Genomic DNA, 25,967 nt, shown 5'->3' on the forward strand with positions numbered 1-25,967 from the left:
TAGGTGGGCTATGTACAGGTGCAGTAATCAGTGAGCTGCTCGGACAGTTGGTGCTTAAAGCTAGTGAGGGAGATAAGTGTTTCCAGTTTCAGAGATTTTTTAGTTCGTTCCAGTCATTGGCAGCAGAGAACTGGAAGGAGAGGCGGCCAAAGAAAGAAATGGTTTTGGGGGTGACTGGAGAGATATACCTGCTGGAGCGTGTGCTACAGGTGGGAGATGCTATGGTGACCAGCGAGCTGAGATAAGGGGGGACTTTACCTAGCAGGGTCTTGTAGATTTACATCATTACATTTAAGTCATTTAGCAGACGCTCTTATCCAGAGCGACTTACAAATTGGTGAATTCACCTTCTGACATCCAGTGGAACAGCCACTTTACAATAGTGCATCTAAATCATTAAGGGGGGGGGGGGTGAGAAGGATTACTTATCCTATCCTAGGTATTCCTTGAAGAGGTGGGGTTTCAGGTGTCTCCGGAAGGTGGTGATTGACTCCGCTGTCCTGGCGTCGTGAGGGAGTTTGTTCCACCATTGGGGGGCCAGAGCAGCGAACAGTTTTGACTGGGCTGAGCGGGAACTGAACTTCCTCAATGGTAGGGAGGCAAGCAGGCCAGAGGTGGATGAACGCAGTGCCCTTGCTTGGGTGTAGGGCCTGATCAGAGCCTGGAGGTACTGCGGTGCCGTTCCCCTCACAGCTCCGTAGGCAAGCACCATGGTCTTGTAGCGGATGCGAGCTTCAACTGGAAGCCAGTGGAGAGAGCGGAGGAGCGGGGTGACGTGAGAGAACTTGGGAAGGTTGAACACCAGACGGGCTGCGGCGTTCTGGATGAGTTGTAGGGGTTTAATGGCACAGGCAGGGAGCCCAGCCAACAGCGAGTTGCAGTAATCCAGACGGGAGATGACAAGTGCCTGGATTAGGACCTGCGCCGCTTCCTGTGTGAGGCAGGGTCGTACTCTGCGGATGTTGTAGAGCATGAACCTACAGGAACGGGCCACCGCCATGATGTTGGTTGAGAACGACAGGGTGTTGTCCAGGATCACGCCAAGGTTCTTAGCGCTCTGGGAGGAGGACACAATGGAGTTGTCAACCGTGATGGCGAGATCATGGAACGGGCAGTCCTTCCCCGGGAGGAAGAGCAGCTCCGTCTTGCCGAGGTTCAGCTTGAGGTGGTGATCCGTCATCCACACTGATATGTCTGCCAGACATGCAGAGACGCGATTCGCCACCTGGTCATCAGAAGGGGGAAAGGAGAATATTAATTGTGTGTCGTCTGCATAGCAATGATAGGAGAGACCATGTGAGGTTATGACAGAGCCAAGTGACTTGGTGTATAGCGAGAATAGGAGAGGGCCTAGAACAGAGTCCTGGGGGACACCAGTGGTGAGAGCGCATGGCGAGGAGACAGATTCTCGCCACACCACCTGGTAGGAGCGACCTGTCAGGTAGGACGCAATCCAAGCGTGGGCCGCGCCGGAGATGCCCAACTCGGAGAGGGTGGAGAGGAGGATCTGATGGTTCACAGTATCGAAGGCAGCCGATAGGTCTAGAAGGATGAGAGCAGAGGAGAGAGAGTTAGCTTTAGCAGTGCGGAGCGCCTCCGTGATACAGAGAAGAGCAGTCTCAGTTGAATGACTAGTCTTGAAACCTGACTGATTTGGATCAAGAAGGTCATTCTGAGAGAGATAGCGGGAGAGCTGGCCAAGGACGGCACGTTCAAGAGTTTTGGAGAGAAAAGAAAGAAGGGATACTGGTCTGTAGTTGTTGACATCGGAGGGATCGAGTGTAGGTTTTTTCAGAAGGGGTGCAACTCTCGCTCTCTTGAAGACGGAAGGGACGTAGCCAGCGGTCAGGGATGAGTTGATGAGCGAGGTGAGGTAAGGGAGAAGGTCTCCGGAAATGGTCTGGAGAAGAGAGGAGGGGATAGGGTCAAGCGGGCAGGTTGTTGGGCGGCCGGCCGTCACAAGAAGCGAGATTTCATCTGGAGAGAGAGGGGAGAAAGAGGTCAGAGCACAGGGTAGGGCAGTGTGAGCAGAACCAGCGGTGTCGTTTGACTTAGCAAACGAGGATCGGATGTCGTCGACCTTCTTTTCAAAATGGTTGACGAAGTCATCTGCAGAGAGGGAGGAGGGGGGAGGGGGAGGAGGATTCAGGAGGGAGGAGAAGGTGGCAAAGAGCTTCCTAGGGTTAGAGGCAGATGCTTGGAATTTAGAGTGGTAGAAAGTGGCTTTAGCAGCAGAGACAGAGGAGGAAAATGTAGAGAGGAGGGAGTGAAAGGATGCCAGGTCCGCAGGGAGGCGAGTTTTCCTCCATTTCCGTTCGGCTGCCCGGAGCTCTGTTCTGTGAGCTCGCAATGAGTCATCGAGCCACGGAGCGGGAGGGGAGGACCGAGCCGGCCTGGAGGATAGGGGACATAGAGAGTCAAAGGATGCAGAAAGGGAAGAGAGGAGGGTTGAGGAGGCAGAATCAGGAGATAGGTTGGAGAAGGTATGAGCAGAGGGAAGAGATGATAGGATGGAAGAGGAGAGAGTAGCGGGGGAGAGAGAGCGAAGGTTGGGACGGCGCGATACCATCCGAGTAGGGGCAGTGTGGGAAGTGTTGGATGAGAGCGAGAGGGAAAAGGATACAAGGTAGTGGTCGGAGACTTGGAGGGGAGTTGCAATGAGGTTAGTGGAAGAACAGCATCTAGTAAAGATGAGGTCGAGCGTATTGCCTGCCTTGTGAGTAGGGGGAAGGTGAGAGGGTGAGGTCAAAAGAGGAGAGGAGTGGAAAGAAGGAGGCAGAGAGGAATGAGTCAAAGGTAGACGTGGGGAGGTTAAAGTCGCCCAGGACTGTGAGAGGTGAGCCGTCCTCAGGAAAGGAGCTTATCAAGGCATCAAGCTCATTGATGAACTCTCCGAGGGAACCTGGAGGGCGATAAATGATAAGGATGTTAAGCTTGAAAGGGCTGGTAACTGTGACAGCATGGAATTCAAAGGAGGCGATAGACAGATGGGTAAGGGGAGAGAGAGAGAATGACCACTTGGGAGAGATGAGGATCCCGGTGCCACCACCCCGCTGACCAGAAGCTCTCGGGGTGTGCGAGAACACGTGGGCGGACAAAGAGAGAGCAGTAGGAGTAGCAGTGTTATCTGTGGTGATCCATGTTTCCGTCAGTGCCAAGAAGTCGAGGGACTGGAGGGAGGCATAGGCTGAGATGAACTCTGCCTTGTTGGCCACAGATCGGCAGTTCCAGAGGCTACCGGAGACCTGGAACTCCACGTGGGTCGTGCGCGCTGGGACCACCAGATTAGGGTGGCCGCGGCCACGCGGTGTGGAGCGTTTGTATGGTCTGTGCAGAGAGGAGAGAACAGGGATAGATAGACACATAGTTGACAGGCTACAGAAGAGGCTACGCTAATGCAAAGGAGATTGGAATGACAAGTGGACTACACGTCTCGAATGTTCAGAAAGTTAAGCTTACGTAGCAAGAATCTTATTGACTAAAATGATTGAAATGATACAGTACTGCTGGAGTAGGCTAGCTGGTAGTGGCTGCGATGTTGACACTACACTAATCAAGTCGTTCCGTCGAGTGTAATAGTTTCTACAGTGCTGCTATTCAGGGGCTAGCTGGCTAGCTAGCAGGTTGATTGCGTTACGTTACCTTAAAAGAACGACAATAGCTGGCTAGCTAACCTAGAAAATCGCTCTAGGCTACACAATTGTCTTAGATACAAAGATGGCTATGTAGCTAGCTAGCTACGATCAAACAAATCAAACCGTTGTACTGTAATAGTTTCTACAGTGCTGCTATTCGGGGCTAGCTGGCTAGCTACGTTAAAAGAACGACAATAGCTGGCCAGCTAACCTAGAAAATCGCTCTAGACTACACAATTGTCTTAGATACAAAGACGGCTATGTAGCTGGCTAGCTACGATCAAACAAATCAAACCGTTGTACTGTAATGAAGTGAAATGAAAATGTGATACTACCTGTGGAGCGACGCGGAATGTTGACCGGGTAGTTGAAGTTCAATTCGGTAGAGGTTGGCTAGCTGTTGGCTAGCTAGCTAGCAGCATCTCCTACGTTAAGGACGACAAATAGCTGGCTAGCTAACCTCGGTAAATTAAGATAATCACTCTAAGTCTACACACTCTAAACTACACAATTATCTTGGATACGAAGACAGCGAAGACAACTATGTAGCTAGCTGACACTACGCTAATCGAGTCGTTCAGTTGAGTGTAATAGTTTCTACAGTGCTGGTGGACAGTGGATGTTAGCTAGCTGCTTAGCTAGCTGCTGGGCAGATACGTTAGGACGACGAAATACGATAATAATGCAATTATCTTTGATACAAAGACGGCTATGTAGCTAGCTAAGAAGAAATTGCTAAGATTAGACAAATCAAACCGTTGTACTATAATGAAATGTAATGAAAAGTTATAAAAGTTATACTACCTGCGGACCGAAGTGTAGATGCGACCGCTCGCTCCAACCCGGAACCGATGTCATGTAGATGACATGGAGCCGGTGGGTTTGGCGACGAGTATGAAGCGAGGGCCAGCCAACGAGAGCGTACAGGTCGCAATGGTGGGTAGTATATGGGGCTTTGGTGACAAAACTAATTGCACTGTGATTGACTGCATCCAATTTGTTGAGTAGGGTATTGGAGGCTATTTTGTAAATGACATCGCCAAAGTCGAGGATTGGTAGGATGGTCAGTTTTACAAGGGTATGTTTGGCAGCATGAGTGAAGGATGCTTTGTTGCGAAATAGGAAGCCAATTCTAGATTTAACTTTGGATTGGAGATGTTTGATATGGGTCTGGAAGGAGAGTTTACAGTCTAACCAGACACCTAAGTATTTGTAGTTGTCCACGTATTCTAAGTCAGAGCCGCCCAGAGTAGTGATGTTGGACAGGCGGGTAGGTGCAGGTAGCGATCGGTTGAAGAGCATGCATTTAATTTTACTTGTATTTAAGAGCAATTGGAGGCCGCGGAAGGAGAGTTGTATGGCATTGAAGCTTGCCTGGAGGGTTGTTAACACAGTGTCCAAAGAAGGGCCAGAAGTATACAGAATGGTGTCGTCTGCATAGAGGTGGATCAGAGACTCACCAGCAGCAAGAGCGACCTCATTGATGTATACAGAGAAGAGAGTCGGTCCAAGAATTGAACCCTGTGGCACCCCCATAGAGACTGCCAGAGGTCCGGACAGCAGACCCTCCGATTTGACACACTGAACTCTATCAGAGAAGTAGTTGGTGAACCAGGCGAGGCAATCATTTGAGAAACCAAGGCTGTCGAGTCTGCCGATGAGGATGTGGTGATTGACAGAGTCGAAAGCCTCGGCCAGATCAATGAATCTTCATTTAAGCCAACTAGAAAGTATGTGCCCTCAGGCCTGGAGGGAAACAAAAGTCATTCCGCTACCTAAAAATAGTAACGCCCCATTTACTGGTTCAAATAGCAGACCAATCAGCCTGTTACCAACCTTCAGTAAACTTTTGGAAAAAATTGTGGTTGACGAGATACAATGCTATTTTACAGAAAACAAATTGACAACAGACTTTCAGCACATTTAGAGGGAAGGACATTCAACAACCACAGCACTTACACAAATTACTGATGATTGGCTGAGAAAATTGCTGATAAAAGGATTGTGGGGGCTTCTTTTTTGTACTTTTTACCACCAATTTCATGATATCCAATTGGTAGTTACAATCTTGTCCAATCTCTACAACTCCCGTATGGACTCGGGAGAGGTGAAGGTTGAGAGCCATGCGTCCTCCGAAACACAACCCTGCCAAGCTGTAGTGCCAAGAAACACCATACAAATGGCGACCAAAGTCAGCGTGCAAGTGTCCAGCCCGTCACAGGAGTCGCTAGAGCGCGATGGGACAAGGACATGTCGGCCGGCCAAACCCTCCCCTAACCCGGACGACGCTGGGCCAATTGTGCGCCCCCTCATAGGTCTCCCGGTCACAGTCGGTTGCGACACAGCCTGGGCTCGAACCGAGGTCTGTAGTGACGCCTCAAGCACTGCGATGCAGTGCCTTAGACCGCTGTGCCACTCGGGAGGCCTGTGGGGGCTGTTTTGTTCGACTTCAGTGTGGCATTTGACATTATCGATCGTAGTCTGCTGCTGGAAAAACGTATGTGTGATGGTTTTACACTCCTGCTATATTGTGGATAAAGAGTTACTTGTCTAACAGAACACAGAGGGTGTTCTTTAATGGAAGCCTCTCCAACATAATCCAAGTAGAATCATGAATTCCCCATAGGCCCCTTATTTTTTTCAATCTTTACTAACGACATGCGACTGGCTTTGAGTAAAGCCAGTGTGTCTATGTATGTGGATGACTCAACACTATACACGTCAGCTACTACAGCAACGGAAATGACTGAAACATTTAACAAAGAGCTGCAGTTAGTTTCAGAATGTGTGGAAAATAATAAGTTAGCCCTAAATATAAAAAAATATAAAAAATAAAAGCAATGTATGTGGGACAAATCATTCACTAAACCCTAAACCTGAACTAAATCTTGCAATGAATAATGTGGGAATTTAGCAAGTTGACGTGACTAAACTGCTTGGAGTAACCCTGGATTGTAAAATGTAATGTTCGAAACAACAGTAGCTAAAATGGGGAGAAGTCTCTATAGTAGAGCTCTGCTCTACCTTCTTAACAGCGCTATCAACAAGGAAGGTCCAACAGGCCCTAGTTTTGTCGCACCTGGACTACTGTTCAGTCGTGTGGTCAGGTGCCACAAAGAGGGACTTAGGAAAATTGCAATTGGCTCAGAACAGGGCACTAACATACCAATAATATGCATGTTAATCTCTCCTCGCTCAAAGTGGAGGAGAGATTGACTTCATCACTACTTGTATTTGTGAGAGGTATTGACATGTTGAATGCAATGTCTGTTTGAACTACTGGCACACAGCTCGGACACCCATGCATGCCTCACAAGACATGCCAACAGAGGTCTCTTCACAGTCCCCAAGTCCAGAACAGACTATGGGAGGCGCACAGTACTACATAGAGCTACATGGAACTACATGGAACTCTATTCCACATCAAGTAACTCATGCAAGCAGTAAAATTAGATTTTAAAAACAGATAAAAATACACCTTATGGAACAGCGGGGACTGTGAAGAGACACAAACACAGGCACAGACACATGTATACACACACACGATAACATACGCACTATACACACACGTACACATGGATTTTGTGTTGTAGATATGTGGTAGTAGAATAGTGGCCTGAGGGCACACACTTAATGTTTTGTGAAATCTGTTGTAAATGTATTGTAATGTTTTTTAAATTGTTTAACTGCCTTAATTTTCCTGGACCCCAGGAAGAGTAGCTGCTGCCTTGGCCACCTTTCCCCTTCCAGCCCTAGTATAGTGCTTCCCTTTATGTTTGTGATGAGGAACAGATAGTAAGATATTGGGCTTGTGAGGAAATGAATCTACCTAGTAGAAACTCTGCTCTGCTTGCCTGGAGCTGTAACCAATGCAGCAGCAGAGATGTTATGTTTTTTCACTCTCTCATTGGAGAGTAATGGTACACCTACTGTATACCAAAGGAGCGCAATGCCATTGTTTGAGACGTGAGATTGCTGGGGGCTAATTACCGGTGATTAGCCATGCAGTTGCTCCTTGCATTTCATAATAATACAAGCATAACCATACTGTGTAAAACATACAAAATAAACTGTGTTTTTGTGTATTAATATAAAGATGCTAAAATATTAATGATATATTTACTATTACTATAGAATAATATATCCGGCCTTTCCCTTCCAACTCTGTTGTTAATTTTACTCCCTGTGTGGGAGACAACCGAACTGGGATGCATGTGTCAATGCAAATGAGATTAGGAGAACTTCATTTATTAGGCATGTGATGCAAATCAAATTAGGCAGCGCAGGGGTGACATGGCATCAAAGACAAAGAACATATGAAGTCCCTATATATAAAAGATGTGATTGATCGGAGTCAGAGAGCAGTGGCTTTTATGCTTTGTAGTGAGTAAGTTACCAGATGTGTTCACACTGCTGCTATTTAAAATAGTGTTGATGTCCTCATATGGTTCTCTATCCAGTTACTGCAAAGTGGTTTTAGATGTGACACACAGTTTTAGCTTGCTATTGCCATCAAACATGGGTTTGAAATGTATGTGAGTGGAATGTCTCAGGTAGAGAAATAAGAAAAAGCATATAGTTAGTCTTCACCACAAAATCTTAGGTCTGTTATGTAGTATCATGTAGTATCATTATTACTGTTGCATTGATACATCTTTAGGGCGCTTATTTACATTCTTCAAACTGGCATCAGTGTTTTCTACTGAGCCTGCATTCTTTATGTTTTTCCTATCTTCTAGTTTATTTTCTTACTTTCAATTCAAATTTAATTTCAATTTCAATTCAATTTAAGGGCTTTATTGGCATGGGAAACATATGTTAACATTGCCAAAGCAAGTGAAGTAGATAATAAACAAAAGTGAAATAAACAATAAAAATTAGCAGCAAACATTACACTCACAAAAGTTCCAAAAGAATAAAGATATTTTAAATGTCATATTATGTGCAAATAGTTAAAGTACAAAAAATAAAATAAATAAACATAAATATGGGTTGTGTTTACAATGGTGTTTGTTCCCTTTTCTTGTGGCAACAGGTCACAAATCTTGCTGATGTGATGGCACACTGTGGTGGGAGTTTATCAAAATTGAGTGTTATCAAAATTAGGTTTGTTTTCAAATTCTTTGTAAATCTGTGTAATCTGAGGGAAATATGTGTCTCTAATATGGTCATACATTTGAAATGCAGCTCAGTTTCCACCTCATTTTGTGGGCAGGTGCACATAGCCTCACTCACTCACTCTCACCCTCTCTCACCACACAACTGGCTGTGATTGGGAGTCCCATATGGCGCACAATTGGCCCAGAATCTTCCGGGTTAGGGTTTGGCTGGGGTAGGCCGTCATTATAAATAAGAATTTGTTCTTAACTGACTTGCCTAGTTAAATAAAGGTTACATGAAATAATTACTAGGGAAATTGTGTTTCCATAGCTAGGGCTGACAGTGAGGACTTGTGAAGAGAAGAATCAGAGAAAAAGTTGCTTTGTGAAAAGGTGTTAACCGTCGAAGGCCTATACCCATGTTCACAGTTTGCTTATTGTTATGAAAATTATACATGAAAAGCCCCAGCGGCCTTGCCTTTGCCCCAAGTCGGTGCAGGTCCACTGAGGCCATGGCCCAGTGTTCTAGGAGCCGGGCCGTGGACGTGGAAACACAAAAGTCTTGAGCTTTTTGTTAAAACACTGGGGTAAATCCCCAGTGAAAATGCACCATGAGTATTCTCCTCATTAGTCTCTGTTGGTCTGGTTCACACCTCATTGCCACCTCCATGCATTGCTATAGTTGGTCAATGGGGCCCCCCTTTAGTATGTCAATGGGGGCCTTTCAGATCTGCATTATTGCTCTCAAAAAGAATAAGACTGGGTAATGGTCAACTAGGTAGATACATTCTTTCTGGCGTTTTCTGTAACAAGATTCAGTAACTACTACCTGTTATAAACAGCCATACTTGTGGCTCAGCCTGAAATTAGGTATTTGTCTTTCAGTAGCAGAATCTGTAGCATCTCTATCCATCCTGGACTCAGGGGTAGAGGTAACATAGTAAATGTAAATCCGGAACACTCCAATTAGTATGACATGTTACGTTTCGTATGGTATTGTATTAATTTGTGGATTTCCATCGTCCATTTCGTATAATATGTTATGAATTACAATTCATATGATAAGTTACAAATTGCAATTCGTACAATATGTTATGAATTGCAATTTGTTAGCTAGGTGGCTATGTGGGTAATGCTAATGTTAGCTATATGGCTAACGTTAACTAGGCTAGGGGTTAAGGTTTGGATTTAGGTTAAAATTAGGGGAAGGGTTAGCTAACATGCTAAGGAGTTGCAAAGTAGCAAGTAGTTGCAAAGTTGCTAATTAGCTAAAAATCTAACGTTGTCCGTGATGAGATTCAAACACGCAACCTTCGGGTTGCTAGACGTTCGCGTTATACGCCTACCCATCCAATATTATACTAATTTGAGTGTCCCGGATTTACATTTATTATGTCAGGTCTAATTGCCAACATACTGTGTTCTATACAGTTAAGCCTTAATGCCCAGCAGCTACTGTGATATATAGAATGGTGTGGTTGTGCGTGTGTATGTGTGCGTCTTTTATAATAAGTCTGTTCCGGGATCAATGCTGAGCATTCAAAGGAACATTAGCATACATGCAGTAATACAAATTAGGATAATTTCCTGTAAAAAAAAATAATAATATCTGAAATGTGTTGTGTGTGTGTGAGGGCAAAGAGCGCGCGTTTAGAACTACAATCCCACAATGCAAAGAGCGCGCTGAAAAACGTGGGTACAGAGGTGTTGTGGATGGCAGGGGAAGCCAGGTTTGTTCTTACCGAGTGATGCGAATAGGCATTTGCTGCGATGGTCGGGGGGAAGGCTTCCACGAATCTGGAATCTCGTTGTCTGTATGCAGTAATTTGGCTGGGGGTGGTCGAGGGCAGCCTGAGTTGAGAGAAGTTAGATAGACATGAACGCACAATTAAAACAATTTAATATCGAGTCTTTCAGCCAGTAAAACCCCAGCAAAGGAACTTTTGGAGTCGGTTTGACTGTCTCTTCGTGTGCTAATGGATTTATGAAAACGACGAACGGATCTTCTATCGCTTCTAAAATCTCTTAGAATTGAAGTGGGAATATTGCACACCTTTTCGTGCCGAAAGGTACAACTAGACTTAATCACATTTTATAGTAGCTAATGTAGTCCTATCCTACATTTTTTTTCTTTCTACGTTTTTACCTTGTACATTTTGAAGGACTGGGATTGGGGCAGACTTCTCCCTGGAGGAAGCTTTCTTTTGATGCTTTGCGCATTGTTTTCTTTTCTTTTGGGCAAGTTGGGTAAACGTGGGAAAAGTATAATATATTGTAAAAGTTTCCTCGTTTAATACCGCATATTTACGGGTTAAAATAAACTACGTTGGATATTCAAGCGTTTGTAAAAGAGAAAATTAACATCAAATCTCGGAGTACAACATTTTTCTACGCTGGCAGTTTCGTCGCCTCTCGAGGGTTTTGTCAAAAAGGTAGGTTTTTTTTTAAAGGTGTAAATTGGAATAATTTGTATTTACATGTTCGGCACAGCGCGTGCTGCTAGAATTATTTTTAGTGAGGGAGACCTATCTAGCATTATTTAGATCAGTATCAGGTATCCACATTGTGACAGATGACTCTCAGAAATAACTTTTTTTTTAAATTGCCTGTAACACTAGTCCCCCTCCTATATGGAGTCTGGACATATGTTTCTGGTTTGGAAACAAACCATGCACCAATGATGTGAGTTTTTAATTTGACACATTTTAGAAAATTGCCTGTGTATTCAGTTAAATGTTACATTTGGTGATGGTTTTGTAATTTAATTTGTTTGTCATGTGCTTAATTAGTTTGGGAGAGCATTTGGAGTAGTGGGGGGGCAATAACCATCTGGAAGCTCAGTCACCTCTTCAAACACTTGGAACATTGGGAGAGAAGATTAAAGTTGAGTATTTATTTGTTGTAATTTATTTTGTTGCTTTTCTGTTTGATCACTTCAATTAGCCCTAACATAGGCCTACATTAGGATTTAAGTTCCCCTTCTTCAGTATGACATGCATAATGTTACACCTTTGGTTAGAGGGTTTTATCAGTTTGCATTTTCAATGAAGAAATATTATGGCGTGGTGGCTATGCAGTGTATTTTACTGTTTTTGTAATGTTTATTTTGAAAATGTGTTTGTCATTCCCTTTTTGTTAGATATATTGCCTTTACCTCCGTCACCTGTGTTCCTGGCTAATTAAAAGCTTCAAGTCAGTGCTTGTTTTGACATAACATGTTTGCACAAGATTTTGCTTGAGTCTGTCTTCAAAATAGCCCATAATTTGAAGTGTTCTATGCATGATTTATTTACCTCAGATTGGAATTAGGTACCCTTCTGCTTTAAAATATCAATACTTTTTAGGGTTTCTAGGATCACACCCCCATGCTCTCTCTATAGCCTATAGTACTCTTATCTTTAATCGCCAACATTTCCAGTGGTCGTCAGTAGGGCCTAGCCATCCTAACATTCCCAAACATTTCAAGAGGGAGGGATTCTGATTTATACCAGCCAAATCCCTATGCCTTCTCCTTCAGATTCAGTCTTGTTTTAGATTGTTTTAAAGGAAAGATGCTTTAGTACTCAAGAGTTATGTGAAACAAGCAAACAGGCTCCTGGGAATAAGCTTAGTCAACTACATTGACTTCCAAGAATACACATGTTGAATGTTTACAACGTGAAACAAATAAGATCAAGAGTATATTGATTGGAAGATGCTTTTTTGCTGTGAAATAATACTACTTAGAAGTATCAGTTACAGGGTTTTGATTTCAGGCTGTCTGTTTCCCCAAGTAGTAAGCATACTTACTGGGAGAATAGTACATACTGTACAATGCAAACAGGTAACTGTTCTGCTTGCAGATTCATTCTTGCTTGTGGCTCTTTGTCAAAACAACTGAGATCTATGTGGTGTGAGGAAAGTAGATTGCCCCATCACTTTTTATAGTGCACACCTCAAACTACACTGAGCAGAAATATAAATGCTTAATGTGAAGTGTTGGTCCCATGTTTCATGAACTGAAATAAAAGATCCCAGAAATATTCCATACTCACAAAAATATTATTTCTCATTTTGTGCACAGAATAGTTTAGCCCTGTTATTGAGCTTTTTAATTTATTTTGCTATGATAATCCATCCACCTGACAGGTGTGGCATAGCAAACGGCATGACCATTACATGGGTGCACCTTGTGATGGGGACAATAAGGCCACTAAAATATGCAGTTTTGTCACATACAATAATGCCAGAGATGTATCAAGATTTGAGGGAGCGTGTGATTGGTTACTGCAGGAATGTCCACCAGAGCTGTTGCCAGAGAATTGAATGTCTACCATAAGCCGCCTCCAACGTCAATTTAGAGTATTTGGCAGTAGGTCCAAACAGCCTCACAACCGCAAACCACATGTATGGCGTTGTGTGGGCGATCATTTTGCTGATGTCAATGCTGTGAACAGAATGTCCCATGGTGTTATGGTATGGGCAGACATAAGCTACGAACAACCAACACAATTGCATTTTATCAACGGTAATTTGAATGCACAGAGATACCGTGACAAGATCCTGAGGCCCATTGTTGTACCATTAATCTGCCACCATCACCTCGTGTCTCAGCATGATAATGCACGGCCCCATATCGCAAGATTCTGTACACAATTCCTGGAAGCTAAACCTGTCCCAGTTCTTGCATGGCCTGTAAACTCACCAGACATGCCACCCATTGACCGTGTTTGGGATGCTTTGGATCAACGTGTACGACAGCGTGTTCCAGTTCCCGCTAATATCCAGCAACTTTGCACAGCCATTGAAGAGGGGTGGGACAACATTCCACAGACCAAAATCAACAGCCTGTTCAACTCTATGCAAAGGAGATGTCGCACTGCATGAGGCAAATGGTAGTCACACCAGATAGTGACTGGTTTTCTGATCCTTGCCCATACTTTATTTTTTTTAAAGGTATATGTGACCAACATATGTGTTTCTGTATTCCCAGTCATGTGAAATCCATAAATTATGGCCTAATTTATTTAAATTGACTGATTACTTTATATGAACTGTAACTCAGTAAAATATTTTAAATTGTTGCGTTTTAGTTTTGTTCAGTATAAATTAAATCATGTGTCCACCCCAAAAGCCTGCTTTGCCAATTCAGTGTTGCTAATGCTGACTTTGTATGGAAGCAGGTTTAGAATGGATAGTGTCAATGAGCCTACAAAGTTACTATCAAGTTGGTTTTAAATGAGAGGGAGAAGATGGATGGTTGAGCTAAGCGGCATTCCCTTAGGGAGTTCACCAGGAAAAAAAGTTGTTCTGTTGAGCTGTAGGAAAGGAAGTGAGGAATTGTCCTGCCCTGTAATTTACTAGGCTGCTGGGTTGGCACAGAGTTATTGTAGCTTACTGTTTCTCTGGAAAGTTGTTTCAGTGATTTAATAATAGTTTGTGGTGAAATGTAGCATTGAATAACTTAGCCTACATTGGAGAATCTTACCTGTAATTTATATGAAAAATAGACTGAAGTTATATCTTTTGAAATGGAGATCACCTTGTTACAATACTTGATGCACATGCATAGTAACTAAACAACATATTTAGAAACTTGGAAGAATTCAGTCCTTTTTTCATTTTTACTTTACCAGGGAAGACACATTGAGACGTAGGCCTATTTTTCAAAATGTGCCCTGCACAATACAATACACACATATGCAGGGCACATTTTGAAAAATAGGCCTACGTCTCAATGTGTCTTCCCTGGTAAAGTAAAAATGAATGAGTGAGTAGGTGTGTCCAAACTTTTGACTGGTACTAGACATACATACATACATACAGTTGAAGTCGGAAGTTTACATACACCTTAGCCAAATACATTTAAACTCAGTTTTTCACAATTCCTGAAATTTAATCCTAGTAAAAATTCCCTTTCTTAGGTCAGTTAGGATCACCAATTTATTTTAAGAATGTGAAATGTCAGAATAATAGTGATTTATTTCAGCTTTTATTTCATTCATCACATTCCCAGTGGTTCAAAAGTTTACATACACTCAATTAGTATTTGGTAACATTGTCTGTTTTTATTTATTTTATCCGTTATTCTACCAGTTAAGTTGACTGAGAACACGTTCTCATTTGCAGCATTGACCTGGGGAATAGTTACAGGGGAGAGATGAATGAGCCAAGTGTAAACTGGGGATTATTAGGTGACCGTGATGGTTTGAGGGCCAGATTGGGAATTTAGCCAGGACACCGTGGTTAACACCCCTACTCTTACGATAAGTGCCATGGGATCTTTAATGACTTCAGAGTGTCAGGACACCCGTTTAACGTCCCATCCGAAAGACGGCACCCTACACAGGGCAGTGTCCCCAATCACTGCCATGGGGCATTGGGACATTTTTTTTAGACCAGAGGAAAGAGTGCCTCCTACTGGCCCTCCAACACCACTTCCAGCAGCATCTGGTCTCCCATCCAGGAACTGACCAGGACCAACCCTTCTTAGCTACAGAAGCAAGCCAGCAGTGGTATGCAGGGTGGTATGCTGCTGGCAAAGTTTTCTGTAACCTTTCTGGAGCAGGTGTTCCGCTAGCAATCCACCTCAACATTCTGTGAAATTGCAGAGCGCGAAATTCAAATGATAGAAATATTTAATATTCATGAAAATACAAGTGTCATACGTCAAAATAAACTTCTTGTTAATCCAGCCGCTGTGTCAGATTTCAAAAAGGCTTTACGGTGAAAGCACACCATGCGATTATCTGAGGACAGCGCCCCTCATACAAAAGCATTGGAAAAAAATTCAACCAAGGCAGGTGTGCCATGAAAGTCAGAAATAGTGATATAATGAATGCCTTACCTTTGAAGCTCTTCTTCTATTGGCACTCCAAAAGGTCCCAGCTACATCCTAAAAGGTTATTTTGTTCAATGAAGTCCATTATATCCCAAATAACTCAGTTTAGCTGGTGCGCTTCATTCAATACTCCACCGGTTTCCCTCCTTCAAAATGCATACAAAATGAATCCCAAACTTTACCAATAAACTTCTCCAAACAAGTCAAACAATGTTTATAATCAAACCTCTGGTACCCTAATAGGTAAACAAACGATAACATTTAAGACGGAGAATCGTTATTGTCTTTACCGGAGATAAAAAAACAAATAACGTGCTCTCATCCACGCACATGGAAACACTACAGCCAAAATGGCAGCCACTTAGAAAAACTACAAATTCTAACTCATTTTTTTCAAAAACAAGCCTGAAACTCTTTCTAAAGACTGACATATAGTGGAAGCCCTAGGAACTGCAATCTGGGAGGTTTTCGCCTCAGAAATAACATGACAGCCATTGGAAAAGTGGTAGGCTGAACATTTTTTGCGGGATGGTTTGTCCTCAGGTTTTCGCCTGCCATATTTGTTCTGTTATACTCATTATTTTAACTATTTTTTTTTAAAGAAACTTTTTAGTGTTTTCTATCCAAATCTACCAATTATATGCATATCCTAGCTTCTGGGCCTGAGTAACAGGCAGTTTACTTTGGGCACGCTTTTCATCCAGATTTCAAAATACTGCCCCCTTGCCCGAAGAGATTAAACTGTTTAACTTGGGTCAAACATTTCGGGTAGCCTTCCACAAGCTTCCCATAATAAGTTGGGTGAATTTTGGCCCATTCCTGCTGACAGAGCGGGTGTAACTGAGTCAGGTTTGTAGGCCTTGCCCGCACACACCTTTTCAGTTCTGCCCACAAATGTTCTGATTGAGGTCAGGGCTTTGTGATGGCCACTCCAATGCCTTGACTTTGTTGTCCTTAAGCCATTTTGCCACAACTTTAGAAGTCTGCTTGGGGTCATTGTCCATTTGGAAGACCCACTTGCAACCAAGCTTTAGCTTCCTGACTGATGTCTTGAGATGTTGCTTCAATATATCCACATAATTTTCCCTCTTCATGATGCCATCTATATTGTGAAGTGCACCAGTCCCTCCTGCAGCAAAGCATCCTCACAACATGATGCTGCCACCCCCGTGCTTCACAGTTTGGATGGTGTTCTTCGGCTTGCAAGCCTCCCCCTTTTCCTCCAAACATAACAATGGTCATTATGGCCAAACAGTTCTATTTATGTTTCATCAGACCAGAGGATATTTCTCCAAAATGTACGATCTTTGGCCGCATGTGCAATTGCAAACTGCAGCCTGGCTTTTTTTATGGTAGTTTTGGAGCAGTTGCTTCTTCCTTGCTGAGCGGTCTTTCAGGTTATATCAATACAGGACTTTTTTCCTCTGGATATAGTTGCTTTTGTACTTGTTTCCTCCAGCATCTTCACAAGGTTCTTTGCTGTTCTGGGATTCATTTGCACTTTTTCGCACAAAAGTATGTTCATCTCTACGAGACAGAACGCGTCTCCTTCCTTGTGGTACCTTCAGGCGTTTGGAAATTGCTCCCAAGAATGAACCAGACTTGTGGAGGTCTACAATTTTTTTTCTGAGGTCTTGTCTGATTTCTTTGGATTTTCCCATGATGTCAAGCAAAGAGGCACTGAGTTTGAAGGTTGGCCTTGAAATACATCCACAGGTACACTTCCAATTCAGTCAATTACCCTGTCAGAAGCCTCTAAAGCCATGACATCATTTTCTGGAATTTTCCAAGCTGTTTAAAGGCACAGTCAACTTCGTGTATGTAAACTTCTGACCCACTGGAATTGTGATACAATGAAATAATCTGTCTGTAAGCAATTGTCGGGAAAATGACTTGTCATGCACAAAGTAGATGTCCTAACAAGACATTTGTGGAGTGGTTGAAAAATTAGTTTTAATGACTCCAACCTAAGTGTGTGTGTGTACCATCAAAACTTTGGACACCTACTCACTCATTCCAGGGTTTTTCTTTATTTTTACTTTTTCCTATAATAATAGTGAAGACATCAACTATGAAATAACACATATGGAGTCATGTCGTAACCAAAAGTGTTAAACAAATCAAAATATGTTTTATATTTGAGATTCTTCAAAGCCATCCTTTGCCTTGATGACAGCTTTGCACACTTGGCGTTCTTTCAACCAGCTTCATGAGGTAGTCACCTGGAATGCATTTCAATTAACAGGTGTGCCTTGTTAATTTGTGGAAACCGGTTATCGTGCGGACCACTACGGGAAAGGAATATTCAGAGTTACCTCTGCTGCAGAGGATAAATTCTTTCGAGTAAACTGCACATCAGATTGCAGCCCAAATAAATGCTTCATAGAGTAACAGACAGCTCAACATCAACTGTTCAGAGGAGACTGCATGAATCAGGTATTCATGGTCAAATTGCTGCAAAGAATCCACTACTATAGGCCACCAATAAGAAAAATATGCTTGCTTGGGCCAAGAAACACGAGCAGTGGATATTAGGCCAGTGGAAATCTGTCCTTTGGTCTGATGAGTGCAAATTTGAGATTTTTGGTTCCAACCACTGTGTCTTTGTGAGATGCAGAGTAGGTGAACAGATGATCGCCGCATGTATGGATCCCCTCGTGAAGCAAGGAGGAGTGGTGTGGGCGTGCTTTGCTGGTGACACTGTCAGTGATTTATTTAGGATTCAAGGCACACTTAACCAGCATGGCTACCACAGCATTCTGAAGCGATACACCATCCCATCTGGTTTGCACTTAGTCCCACTATCATTTGTTTTTCAACAGGGCAATGACCCAACACACCTCCAGGCTGTGTAAGGGCTATTTGACCAAGAAGGAGAGTGATGGACTGCTGCATCACATGACCTGGCCTCCACAATCACCCGACCTCACCCCAATTGAGATGGTTTGGGATGAGGTGGACTGCAGGGGGAAGGAAAAGCAGCCAACAAGTGCTCAGCATATGTGGGAATTCCTTTAAGACTGCATTCCATGTGAAGCTGGTTGAGAGAATGGCAAGTGTGTAAATCGGTCATCAAGGCAAAGGGTGCAGATTTACCTAGTTAGATGGAATTTTTAAACAAATAGGGATTAATGTATAGATCTGTGGGTCTTTTAGCGAAGAAACGAATGGCATTAAGGTAGCTTGGGTCCAGTGGTTTGAGTTGTAGCAGTTGCACTTTGATAAATAATATCACCATAATAAAGAACAGATTAAAAGATTGACTGAATTATATGCTTCCCTATTGCTTAGAGAAAGGCACGATCTGTTTCTGTAGAAATAGCCAACTTTAAATCTTAGCTTCTGAACCAGCTCATATGTTTATGAATTTTTTTAACGTCAAATCCATATCAATCCAAATACCTAAGTATTTATATGCTGGAACATGTTCAATCGGAGAACCATCTGATAAGTGAACATGTAGTTCATCTGAAACATTCTTACGAGAGTTTAAATAGCTATAAAATCTTTCTTGTAGTTCTAACACAGCCAGATCAACAGTCGGCAATGGCATACTTAATGGTGAAAAGCAGACTAAACACATCTGACTGCTGCCGACTTGTGAAAGCAGCTTAACTGGATGGAATGGGCAAACTGAGTAAGGCCCCTAAATTGAACTCCCATGGAGAGAAGCTTGGTGTGTCTGTTCCATAGACAAGACTGGCTCTGGGAGGGGAGAAATGAGTGGGGTTGGACTACAGAATCTAACAGAGCTAAGGAATTGTATGCATGGATGGATACAGTAATTATTAGGCCATGCTTGGGCTTATACCCTGTCTCTCTACATGTTTAAATTCAACTTAATATTATAAAAAATATGCCATTTTGCAGACCCTTTTATCCAAAGCGACTTAGTCATGCTTTGTGAAGGCAGATCTCATCACATTCTGAAAACATTTACAAATTTCTATGTCTCTATCAAAACTCACAACTCTTGTGTGACCTGCATTGCACATTGATCCAGCAGCTCATCTCTGTCTCAAATGTGACTCCGTGTGGATTCAGTGTGATTGTATGTTCGGTAGAGGATATGTGACACGATAAGCAGGGACCCCACACATATTGTTTGAGAGAAAATGTTTTTGTTTACTTGGATAAGTGTCTACTTACACTAAAAGTAATTGTATTCTAGCAGCCTTACGGACTCAATTCAAGAACACATTTAACAATGCTAGTGTCAACTGCCAGAGACCACATCTCTTGTGACTGTGTATTTATTTCCAAACTCTGTTGCACAACATCTATGAGATGAGGGTATTTTACGAGTCAAGCGGTGCTGCAGATGCGTAATGCTTATGTCAATATCCGTAGTTGTCGGAGATGGTGAGAATAAATTAACTGAACGTCTTGTTTGTTTTGTGTGCTTTTCTCAAAAGGTACCTGAGGAGTCTAGTGGACCACAAGATTAACAGTGTTTAATGTCAATAATTCCTTTTTGGGAATAGTTTTTTCTGATTATATAATATTCAGAAAACATTCATTTAACCATTTGTGTGTTTTGTGCGGTATGTTTTTAGCATAGGCCTACCGTAAAAATGCAGGTTGCACTTGACAAACTTGGAAATGGGCGTTGCGTGATATTTCACACTGACGACATCATTGGTTCCCTCATCGTGGAGAGTTGTGTAGTGATGAGCGCTCAGGGAACGTGGTTGGCCGTGTGCTGTGCGGACTTCCTTCTGTTTGGCAGCTGAAGTGGATTCTTGGAGCCTGACCAGGCACTGACTCACTGCTTACGGGTCTGTGCCGGAACACTAGGCCATTCTTGGAAAGTGAAATTGAATTTATTTTGAAGACAGTACAAGGAACATGTTTAAGTGGAGAACACTCATGAAGACCATTCAGACTTTGCCCATCATTATTGCCTGTTAGACAGCCAATCTGTTAACTCGTATGGATGACCTGACCTGCACCGGATTGTTTGCCATAGATTTTTTTGTTTGGATCTATAGATTTTGGATTACTCCTACATGCTTTTACATCAGTGAACTATGTAGACTATGTTCATATATGCATCCAATCTCATGTATATTGCTGATTTAATTCCAAAGATGCTAATGCTTGTTACTTTAGACAAAATCTATGTAGACTTCATTGTTTTCGAATAGGCGTGTTCTCAGAATCCAGCACCCTACAACAACTTGACAGGGATGAGAACAAATTGTGGTTGGAGATTGCGTTGGGGTTGGGGCCAACTGTTGGGTGATAGATCTGCGATATATGTATATATATATATATATATTTATTATTATGGCTTGGCTGCCTCTCAACAGGGGTGTCACGTAACAGCCCTGAGTTTTTGGGTCCTTAACAAATGCCTCGGGGGATTATGGGGGTGAGGGGCAAGTGTTAATCTCTTTGGTGATGTTGCAGGGTGTTGGGGTGAGCAGATATGCATGTGAGGGTCACCCACAGCAGTGTGCCCACTTACAACATACGTCCCCAGCTTCAATTGGCCATCAACAGCCATGGGGAGCAAGTCTGTCACATGAGCTCTGCCTGCCCAGTTATCTCTTGTATCCTCCCTTTATTCTTATTAATTGTTTCTTCCTTGTTATATCATGGCAACAAAGATGACTTTAGCACCCACATTGTTGCCATTTTTAGAACAAGCTTATTTAAAGTTGCTGCTTGTAAAGAAAGGTGTTTTAGCTACTCTTTGCATATAAATAATTAAACAACTTTCTTTAGAACTAGGGAATACAATTTCACTTGTTTATTCAGGTATTCCAAAACAATCTGATGCATGCTTTGTATTTTCTTATCACACAGGGAGTATCTGCACATGCAAAAAATGCAAACACCAACCTTAATTCAAAAACCTACTTTTTTATCAAACAACAATGGAAAATCTCTTGTACTTGTTACAATGAACAAAAATATAAATGCAACATGTAAAGTGTTTGTCCCATGTTTCAGGGGCTGAAGTGAAAGATCCCAGAAGATGTTCATATACACAAAGCTTATTTCGCTCAAATTTTGTGCACAAATTTGTTTACATTCCAATAAGTGAGCATTTCTCATTTGCCAAGATAATCCATCCACCTGACAGGTGGGGCATATCAAGAAGCTGATTTAAACAGCATGATATTTGCTAGTGATGCACCGAGATTACATTTTTGTCTGATTCTGATATTTCCTCGCTCAACAAAACTATACCGATATTTAAAATGTTAGTGACCTTTTTAAGAATTCTAGTAGTTAAATAGTTAGACCGCTGCGTCCATGTGTGTGCGTTAAGGCGCTGCATCTCAGTGCAAGAGGTGTCACTACAGTCCCTGGTTCGAATCCAGGCTGTATCACATCTGGCCATGATTGGGTGTCCCATAGGGCGGGGCACAATTGGCCCAGCGTCGACCGGGGTAGGCCGTCATTGTAAATAAGAATTTGTTCTTAACTGACTTGCCTAGTTAAATAAAGGTTACACACACACCACACTGACAAAAGTTATTTTGTTGGCATTTACGTATGTCCCCATGACCAGAAATGGTATGCTGGTAAAGTTGTCTCGCGCACCTGCAGTGCTGGTCATAAAAAAATGCTAGCCAGCTCATGGATGCAAACAATGTTCTTCCCCCAAACAGCAAAACGACATCTGTTTCAGTAGCTATTGTTAGCTAGCTAACTTTATAGCTAGGTGTCATCGAAAATAACCCTTTGATTTAATGGTGGTCGGCCCCATCTATGTGAAGCTAGCCACAATAGTGGACTTTGCAGTTAGCCTTAAAAATAAAAGTGTCATTGACCGTGATGCAAATGAATACAAATACTAGAATTATGCCATAATTGAATAGATCATGCTAAACGAGGTTGGAATGTTATATAAAATGAGGACAATTTTGTTAGTTTGACAATCTAAAATCACACTGGATGTATTATTCTTTAGAATTGCATTGAGGGCATACTTATTTCACTGTACAGCCTTACCTATGGATTGTGGATCAATGACATGGGGTATCAGTCTACTCAGTGACACCCAGAGAACATTAGCGTCGTAGCTCTTATTGCGGGACTATGAAACAACTGTGAACTGAGCCACATTTATTGTCAATCTATGTGTATTGAACACTATTCCCAAGGGAAAACAATACTGTGTGGATGTTTTGGAGTCTAACTCTGAGGAGGACGTTGGGATAAAATATCTTGGCTATGGACTAGACTGATACCCCATTTTAATTGATCCCCAATCGTGAAAGCTGTACAGTGCAATATGAATGTCAATACACACAATAGGCTGACTGGGGAGGTGATTTCACACAGTCACAATCCTGCGATAAGAGCTACAATGCTAATATTTGCATAAACTCTTCAGTTGTGTTCTGTGGGTGTCACCGAGTAGACCAGTGGTTACCAACCTTTTCTGAGTCAAGATAACTTTTTGACTGCAAAAGTTAAGCTGAGATCTACTGCTCAGATTTTTTTTAAACATTAACCTCACACAAACAGTTTTGTAGGTATGAGGTTTGGGCAGTTATCACCACATATTAGATATATGTTTGGCCTGCCAATATTGTTAATCAGACCATATTATATTTCAAAACTTGAGCTTTGATAACAAATTAGATCAGTTGGTTTAGCACTTGTGAGGCACTGTGGAGCATGAATTTAAATAATATCCGTTTTAATTTTACTGGACTGATAGTACCTGCATCTGATGGTCAACGAGGTCAAATCACAACATCAGTGATCTTCAGGCCGAAATGCTCTATGAAAGTTCTAGAAAGATGCCCACGTTTCAGAGTTGGATGACCGTGAAACAATTTTTTTCCCTACCGCCTCTCACGGTCCCAGCTCTCTCCTTCCTTTCCTCCGATGAGACTGACCAGAGAGAGGTGACACACCGTCTTCCACCTGATGGCGCAACTCGAGTCGCACCGCATCTGCATCATGCACAAATTCATGTTGTTCCTATGACCAGAGAAAGTTAAATATTCCTTAATATTACAATTGACACAAGCTAATAATAATTAAACGTAGGGCTTTCGATACTTGGCTACTCATTCATTGCAGCTGCAGCCCGAGCGGAAGTACAGAGAAGCGTGTTTTGTAATAGTGTTGAATATAAACGGTGACCGTGCAAACAAGCTAAGCGTCAGTATAGAGACAAACTAGAACCGCAATTCAACGGCTCAGACACGAGGTATGTGGCAGGGTCTACAGTCAATCACGGATTACAAAAAGAAAACCAGCCCAGTCACGGACCAGGATGCCTTTCTCCCAGGCAGACTAAATAACTTTTTTGCCCGCTTTGAGGACAATACAGTGCCACTGACACCGCCCGCAACAAAAACATGCGGACTCTCCTTCACTGCAGCCGAGGTGAGTAAAACATTTAAACGTGTTAACCCTCGCAAGGCTGCAGGCCCAGACGGCATCCCCAGCCACGCCCTCAGAGCATGCGCAGACCAGCTGGCTGGTGTGTTTACGGACATATTCAATCAATCCCTATCCCAGTCTGCTGTTCCCACATGCTTCAAGAGGGCCACCATTGTTCCTGTTCCCAAGAAAGCTAAGGTAACTGAGCTAAACGACTACCGCCCCGTAGCACTCACTTCCGTCTCCATGAAGTGCTTTGAGAGACTAGTCAAGGACCATATCACCTCCACCCTACCTGCCACCCTAGACCCACTCAAATTTGCTTACCGCCCAAATAGGTCCACAGACGATGCAATCTCAACCACACTGCACACTGCCCTAACCCATCTGGACAAGAGGAATACCTATGTGAGAATGCTGTTCATCGACTACATCTCAGCATTTAACACCATAGTACCCTCCAAACTCGTCATCAAGCTCGAGACCCTGGGTCTCGACCCCGCCCTGTGCAACTGGGTACTGGACTTCCTGACGGGCCGCCCCCAGGTGGTAAGGGTAGGTAACAACATCTCCACCCCGCTAAACACTGGGGCCCCACAAGGGTGCGTTCTGAGCCCTCTCCTGTACTCCCTGTTCCCCCGACGACTGCGTGGCCACGCACGCCTCCAACTCAATCATCAAGTTTGCGGACGACAACAGTGGTAGGCTTGATTACCAACAACGACGAGACGGCCTACAGGGGGGAGGTGAGGGCCCTCGGAGTGTGGTGTCAGGAAAATAACCTCACACTCAACGTCAACAAAACTAAGGAAATGATTGTGGACTTCAGGAAACAGCAGAGGGAACACCCCCCTATCCACATCGATGGAACAGTAGTGGAGAGCGTAGTAAGTTTTAAGTTTTGGTCCACCCACACAGACAGCATCGTGAAGAAGGCGCAGCAGCGCCTCTTCAACCTCAGGAGGCTGAAGAAATTTGGCTTGTCACCAAAAGCACTCACAAACTTCCACAGATGCACAATCGAGAGCATCCTGTCGGGCTGTATCACCGCCTGGTACGGCAACTGCTCCGCCCACAACCGTAAGGCTCTCCAGAGGGTAGTGAGGTCTGCACAACGCATCACCGGTGGCAAACTACCTGCCCTCCAGGACACCTACACCACCCGATGTCACAGGAAGGCCATAAAGATCATCAAGGACAACAACCATCCGAGCCACTGCCTGTTCACCCCGCTATCGTCCAGAAGGCGAGGTCAGTACAGGTGCATCAAAGCTGGGACCGAGAGACTGAAAAACAGCTTCTATCTCAAGGCCATCAGACTGTTAAACAGCCAACACAACTCAACTCCAGTGGCTGCTGCTGCCAACACAACTCAACTCCTGCCACTTTAATAATGGGAATTTATGTAAAATATATCACTAGCCACTTTAAACAATGCTACTTAATATAATGTTTACATTATTTATCTCATATGTATACGTATATACTGTACTCTATATCATCTACTGCATCTTTATGTAATACATGTATCACTAGCCACTTTAAACTATGCCACTTTGTTTACATACTCATCTCATATGTATATACTGTACTCAATACCATCTACTGCATCTTGCCTATGTCGCTCTGTACCATCACTCATTCATATCTTTATGTACATATTATTTATCCCTTTACACTTATGTGTATAAGGTAGTAGTTTTGGAATTGTTAGCTAGATTACTCGTTGGTTATTACTGCATTGTCGGAACTAGAAGCACAAGCATTTTGCTACACTCGCATTAACATCTGCTAACCATGTGTATGTGACAAATAAAATTGATTTGATTATAAACTTAAATATGAACTCACTCATATAAACAGCAGCTCTTTGCTGTATTCGTTGAGTCTTTCTATGGTCATGGTTTTAAAAGTTATTAAATCTTACGTAGACTAGTAGCCCATTAAACTTGGCTTTGGCCAGGATCATGTAAGCTCTGTAGCCACAGTGATTTGAGCTATCCGATTGGGCAGCGCAGTAGTTGCACTCGATTTAGTCACAGATTTGCTGGTCTGCCG

At 43.0% G+C, this 25,967-nt stretch overlaps 1 protein-coding gene across 11 annotated transcripts in view; it reads left to right on the top strand.

Annotated features, from left to right (window-relative positions):
* The first annotated feature begins 10,452 nt into the window (after nt 1-10,452).
* LOC135541255 (fibroblast growth factor receptor 1-A-like) overlaps nt 10,453-25,967 on the top strand; it is a 48,875-nt gene continuing 33,360 nt past the window's right edge. For 9 of the 11 annotated variants that reach the window (XM_064967361.1, XM_064967416.1, XM_064967400.1 and 6 more), the window contains exon 1: nt 10,453-11,166. The gene's annotated coding sequence lies outside the window, so the exon portion shown is untranslated. Of the gene's footprint in view, nt 11,167-11,523; nt 11,618-25,967 lie in introns of all 11 variants that reach the window. The other 2 variants (XM_064967370.1, XM_064967378.1) reach the window with 2 other exon arrangements.

Source organism: Oncorhynchus masou, chromosome 1 (genome assembly GCF_036934945.1).
Source record: "Oncorhynchus masou masou isolate Uvic2021 chromosome 1, UVic_Omas_1.1, whole genome shotgun sequence".
Taxonomy (NCBI): domain Eukaryota; kingdom Metazoa; phylum Chordata; class Actinopteri; order Salmoniformes; family Salmonidae; genus Oncorhynchus; species Oncorhynchus masou.